Source organism: Mycena indigotica, assembly GCF_014461135.1.
Source record: "Mycena indigotica strain 171206Taipei chromosome Unknown Mind.scaff0002, whole genome shotgun sequence".
Lineage (NCBI taxonomy): Eukaryota > Fungi > Basidiomycota > Agaricomycetes > Agaricales > Mycenaceae > Mycena > Mycena indigotica.
The window spans coordinates 5,668,622-5,674,621 of record NW_023503001.1 but is presented as its reverse complement, the minus strand read 5'-3'; positions in this window follow the sequence as shown (position 1 = coordinate 5,674,621).

Below are 6,000 nucleotides of genomic sequence, written 5' to 3'. Positions count from 1 at the left end.
GCGGGGACAAAATCCTCTGCCGGAGCCTCCGAATGCGCCTCTGCTAAGGCCGCGGTGTCGGACAACCGCGCAAGTAGCTCTCCCAGCATCTCATCGCCAAGTTGCTGGATCACCTCGTCGAGGATGTCCATATGGCGAACATCGGCGGGGAGCGGACAGTCCCGAGCCAAGTGATTGGGGTCGCCGCATCTGAAGCAGGCTCGACGAGGGGCGCCCCGAGCCCTAGTACGATCCAACTCCATAGGGACGGGAGCCGGAGGTACCGGGACGGGGGCGCGGGCCGCGGGTGGCGCAGGTGCGGCCACCGGGCGGATGGGGAAACGGAGTTGCCGAACGAGTGATGGGGGAAGGCGCTGCGCGAGCTCCCGCGGTCCGGGGTAGCCGTTCCCTTAATGAGCTTCGCTCGCACCAGGGCCTCATATTGTCGGAAAGCCCGAGTGCGCCAGCCCAGATAGTCACGGAGGTCTGGGGGGTCGTTCAAGACGTGATGCCGTTGTTGATCAGGGGGTCAAGTCCGTGGCGGTACTTGGTTACCTTAACCAACGCGTCTTGAAGCCAGCGAGGTCCATCAAGTCCTCGAAGTCGTCGGTATATCCGTAGACATCCCGCGTTCCCATGTGATAACCCGCGCTTTCCAACTTAGCGAGCGAGGTCCTGTTCGTTCTCCTCGACGAACCGAAGGCGAAACTCGGAGAGGAACTGGCTCCACCGAGGGAAGGGGAAGGGGTTTTTGCTCCCATGACGCTCTGCCCATTGCTGAGCAGGTCCCTCCGCCATATATGACATGGCGTAGCGGACGGCCTTTTCTTCTTCGCTCGGCTCTCCGTTAACTACAAAGGCCTCCGGGGCAAGCCGAGCGTAGGTTTTGACCGCGTATAGGAAGGGCGCGGCCGCTTTTGCGATCTCCGTTAAACGCAAACGGGGGGTTTGGTCGTAAGACCAGTTTTGAGGCGACAGTAATGTCACCAAATAACGCATCCGCGTCGGGGGCATTCGGAGATGCCGGGCGGTTCGGGAGCTGCCGGAGGTGGTGCGGCAGCGGAAGCCTGGGAAGCAAGGTGGGTGAGGAGATTGGTGAGGTTGTCTAGTTTCGCCTCAAGTGCGTCCATGCGCGTCAGCGTCCGGAGCAGCTCCGGTAGACATAGCGGGCGTAAAGACGACAAGAGCAGAGGAGGAGGGGTCAAGTGGCAGGGGCGGTGACGAGGGGGGTACGGACTCGTACTCCGAGCCTGAGTCAGCACCAAACCTGGCAATCTTGACCGGTTAATCCCGTAGAGAGTTTCTTCTGCTGTAAGGGCAACCCTGGAGACTCCGACGAAAGCCTAGCAGGGGAGGATCCAAAGCGTGAATAAGACTACAGGAAATACACGGAGGGACCGACCTAGCAGGGGAGGATCCAAAGAGAAGAAACTCTAAGGGTCCGCCTGCTAGGGCGCCAACTATATACTGGTCGTCCGTAACTGCCGACGTAGAGCGCAGAAGGCCTGAGCGGCGTCGCAGGCTCTGTCCCAAGGTGATCGTTGGGAGGGTCTTGACGGATCGGTGATTGTGCGGGCGAAGGAGGCCGTGGACGATGGTCGGGGTGGGTCGGAGCGTCCGAGGGGGCGCCGGTCGGATGCGCCTCGGATGCGTTCGGAGGGTCCGAAGGAGGCCGAAGCGGGGGTTCCCCTGACAGATATTATATATGCCCTAGAAACATACACTTACATATACATATGGCTAGTATGAGAAATGTAAAGCTGATTATTGTCAGGAACAGGGCCGGCCCGGGCCCACGTGATGGTCTCCTGCCAGTCTGACAAGTGTGGGAAAGATGGTTCAACCCCCATAGCTGGGTGGTTGGCAACCAGGCAGCGTAGATGGTGCCACTGCTGCAATAGAGAGCAGGGTAGGGACAGCTCGGGGCGACTCGAGACGCCCCGCTGCCACGTTGTGTGACAGCGGTGTCACAGGATACGAGGAGTCGTCTAGAGTTTCCTACCCCTGCTGAAGGGAACGAGTCCATAGCCAAAGATCGCTGCCTAGTAGAGTTGGTGCCCAAGACATAGGGCAAGGCATAGGCTGGGCCAGTTGAACAAGCCGTTCGGGCGGGGCGTGACGTAACGCGGTCACGCCCGACGGTTCGGGGGTCGAGGGGAGTCGCCCCCCAACAGGGGCTGCGGGCCCGAGACCCCTGGAGCGCTTGAGAAGGGTTGCCAGTCCAAGGGGCGACATATCTCCTTTCCTGGAGTAACGAGTCGCTGTGGCTCCTAGACACCGCGTGACGGCGCGGTGTGACGCGTGACATGCGGGCCCGATCGGGCCCGCTCCCTCCCATCGCCCCGTACCAGGGGAACCCAGAGCTTGAGGCCAGAGAGCAAGAAGAAGTGGCTAGGACAAGGGTGAACATAAGAGACAAGAGCCTGAGCTGTCCAGCCCAACCAAGGGCTCAGGTCAATGAGGCAAGCTAGCCTGGAGTGTTGGAAGTCGTCTAGGCGCCCCTTTCCTGGGGTATGGTCGCAGCAACCCCGCTCTAGGGGACCAGGCCGGAGTAGGGTTCAAAGGAAGAGACTTCAATGCTAAACCTAAGGTACAGGAGTAATACTCTAGTCTTTATATACTGTGGGCGCTAGGGGCCGATCGGGCCCGCTGAGGGTCGATCAGAAGGGAGCAGGGGATGTCTCTGGTCGTCCCTGGTCGCTCCGCTAGGAGCCCAGGGACCATTCCTCTGGAAAGGAGCCATGCCAATGTCGACACTAAGGAGTGTTTGACAATGCAACAGTAAGGAGCTCCCTCCTGGACCCTGTGGTTGTCTAGGGCCGATTGGGCCCGCTGTCAAGGGCGTCCGGCGGCGCATCATGATCCCTGATGGCGGGTCATGATGGCTTGATGGCTGACTAAAGCGCGATCCGTGATTATGTCCCTTCTCTGGGATATTAGTGTTGTTGCTCATTGCTTTGAGCTTGTGAATTATGAGGGCTTGTCAAGCCCTAGGGCTCTAAGGGTGGTGAGGGTCCGATGGGCCGTATAGGGCCCGTTGGCCCGACCCGAACCCTGACAATTATATATCTAAACTATGTTTTATGATATCTATTAGAGTGAATATTTGAGAGGAAAAACTGAGGCACTAATAATTTTTAAAAAGCAGCAATAAGCAATGATAGATTGGTTGCTCATCTATACAAGGATTGGGTGACTTCCCATAAGATAAAAGTAATTGTTTTTGCATGAATAAACCCCTTTGCCGAGATGCCAGCGGTCCCATCAGGACCCCATCGGACTAAAGCTCCTCATGACTGGCACAGGTGAGGTACCTCCACTCACCTGCAGGTTTTTTCTGCCCAAAAATCAATACCTCTATCCCTGGCTGGTAGTAGGATACAAGGTACCTCCATCTGTGGATACAGTTACCTCTCACAGGTACCTGCGGATGGTGAGGGGTAATATCTATTGGATCATATATGGAGACAGTGATTGTGTGTTGCAAAGTATTTATAAGCTTCAATAAATGATATTTTCTGTATTATTAATTGATTAGACAGGACCAAAAGCAGTATAAGTGAGTCTAAGTGCATAAGGTACAGGTACCTGTGACCTTCTGCACCAAGACCTCCATCCCCTACCATCCGCGGGAAAACAGGTACCTCCATCCCCAGATATGAAAACCTGCAGATGCGGATGTCAGGTACCTGTGAAACCATCCACAGGTCCAGCCACTTCTGAGGTGCTTTACATCGGACTGAAATCCCCATTTGGGCCTCCAATAAACTTCAAAAGTGCTCAGATTTATTCAGAGGGTCAGGATCCCCCGAATAAACTATTTTCTTGCCTCCATTACGAAAACTTACCGTTTTGGGACAACTACGATCATTGTCCCAGATCTTCACATGTGTCACACTGCCACATCTTGCTCGAGGTGAGAAAGCATAGCATAGTTGTGTGCTTGTGGCTGCTACTACTAGTGCTAGGATGTGCTATTTTGTTCCTGGTGCAGCTCATCGTTGGGCATCACTCCCCTTTTCATGATAGTCAAGTGTTGATGTGTTGTTTGGATAATGGAATGAGCTCAATCATTGCATCCAAAATTATTTATTCTTATGGGAAGCCACCGTCTTTCAAACATGAATTTTCAGCTAAAAAGTGACAGATTGGCACCGCTCGGAAATTGCATCCAATTTCTTTTCCCTTACGGGAAGTCACCCATTAATGCATTTGTGGCTTTGCTCTGTGGTATGGCTCTAGATGGTGATCCCTATAAAGCTTGGTAGAAACACTTCAGATTCTGTTTGCAATTTTCAATGTTAGGTCTTTCTGCATTGCAAACCAGGCTGGGCTTCCTATGACCCATTCCTTTTTCTTTAGCATCACTGTGGGAGTTCCGGAATAAACAGGGCCCCTTTCGATCCATTATACACCTCTAATCAATGTACCAAAAAAAGCAATTTTTTTTATACATCTATTTGCATCCAAAAAAATTTGTCCCAAATTTACCTGTTTATATGAGAAATGGGTGCGACAAACGGGGACCGCATCAGCAACCGATTAGACACAAAAAAAGCCCCCCTTTTCTTCCTCCATAATCAAGCCAAAACGGACTCAGTTTTTGTCACCCATTTTTAGGGCACATCAAACACCCTTTTTTGGACTGGTTTTTGCACCAAAACGAGGACCAAAAAATATTCACTTATATGACACATATCAGGGCCCAAAAAAATGGGCCCCGATATCCGGAGTATCGGGGCATCGTTTAGTTGTCGGCCGACAGCCAACAGGCATCTGAGAAGGGATTGCATTTATTACCTCTACTTATTACCTCTACCTACTACTACAAGCTAGATTAAGAACTACACAATGGCCATCTGGGAGATTATACCTAGCATAGTGAGATAATATATTTTCGACTGGTACTCGGTCAGTTAAGCACTGCATCTGAGACGAGTACATTTGCGCTGGAAACCAAGGATAGTACCGAGTGAAAAGATCCCGCCCACCTGGGGCCAATGGTGCTTGTCGACGGATTATCAAGCTCACATTACCATTGGTAGACAATATATTCTCAATACTGCCTGGAATAGGCGTGTTTGAGTTGTTCAGATAGTAGAAAACAAGACTTTTGCCTAAGTGGACATTAGCCCTAGAGAAATTAACCCCATGGCGCGTGTAATGAGCACAATCTCCATCAGCTGCCCATGGAGCAGAGTCTAAGGGAGCATTGTAGGATGGGAAAGTCGCTTCAAAGACGGTTTTGATTTCCTGCAGAACACACGGACAATCAGGGCGACGGAGCCACCAGCGGAGATTCGCACCGCGAAAAATGATTGAGTAAGGGTTGCTTCAAGCTGACCTCCAACATGGTCATTGGTCTTGATCTTCTGCAAAAATCCAATTACACGTTCAAAGGGGAATGTCCACCAGGACACTACAGGTCCAAAACGGAGTAAGAAGTCATATATATGGAATGCAACATGGATGTTGGGTCGTGGGGGGCATGAGCTTGCGTATGAGGATGAAGTTTTGGTAGACCATCAACCCAAAACTTGAGCAGCTCTCTATATTTGGCAGCTCCTTCATGTGTCATTGTATGTCGACAGACAAGGATGACAGCAGTGAAGAGTGCCATGGTGTGATCAAGGAGAGCTTGCTGTTTTTGCTCATCACCCCAAAGAAGGACCAGAGCAATAGGGAGGTAGATTGTGGATAGAATTCGCCATTCTGAAGCCTTGATTGTTCCAGCGTTGCTCTCTCCATATGACTTCGGCACTGAATCCACCTAGGCCGGTGTGCTTGTGTTGGCAATGAATTGTTATATGAATTTGATATCCCTCAAATCAATGCACTTGGGAACGAATGTATCGGCAGTGTGTGGCTTGGTGTAACACTAAAAAAAGTTGAGTAATATTCAAAGGGAAACAGATGATTTACTCACCCACTGGATGAGAATGTCGCAACAGCCTTGCTTGGAGTTGGCATTGCGCATGTTTAGGCCCAACGAGTACGCTACGAAGTGGAGCGCAGGCAGAT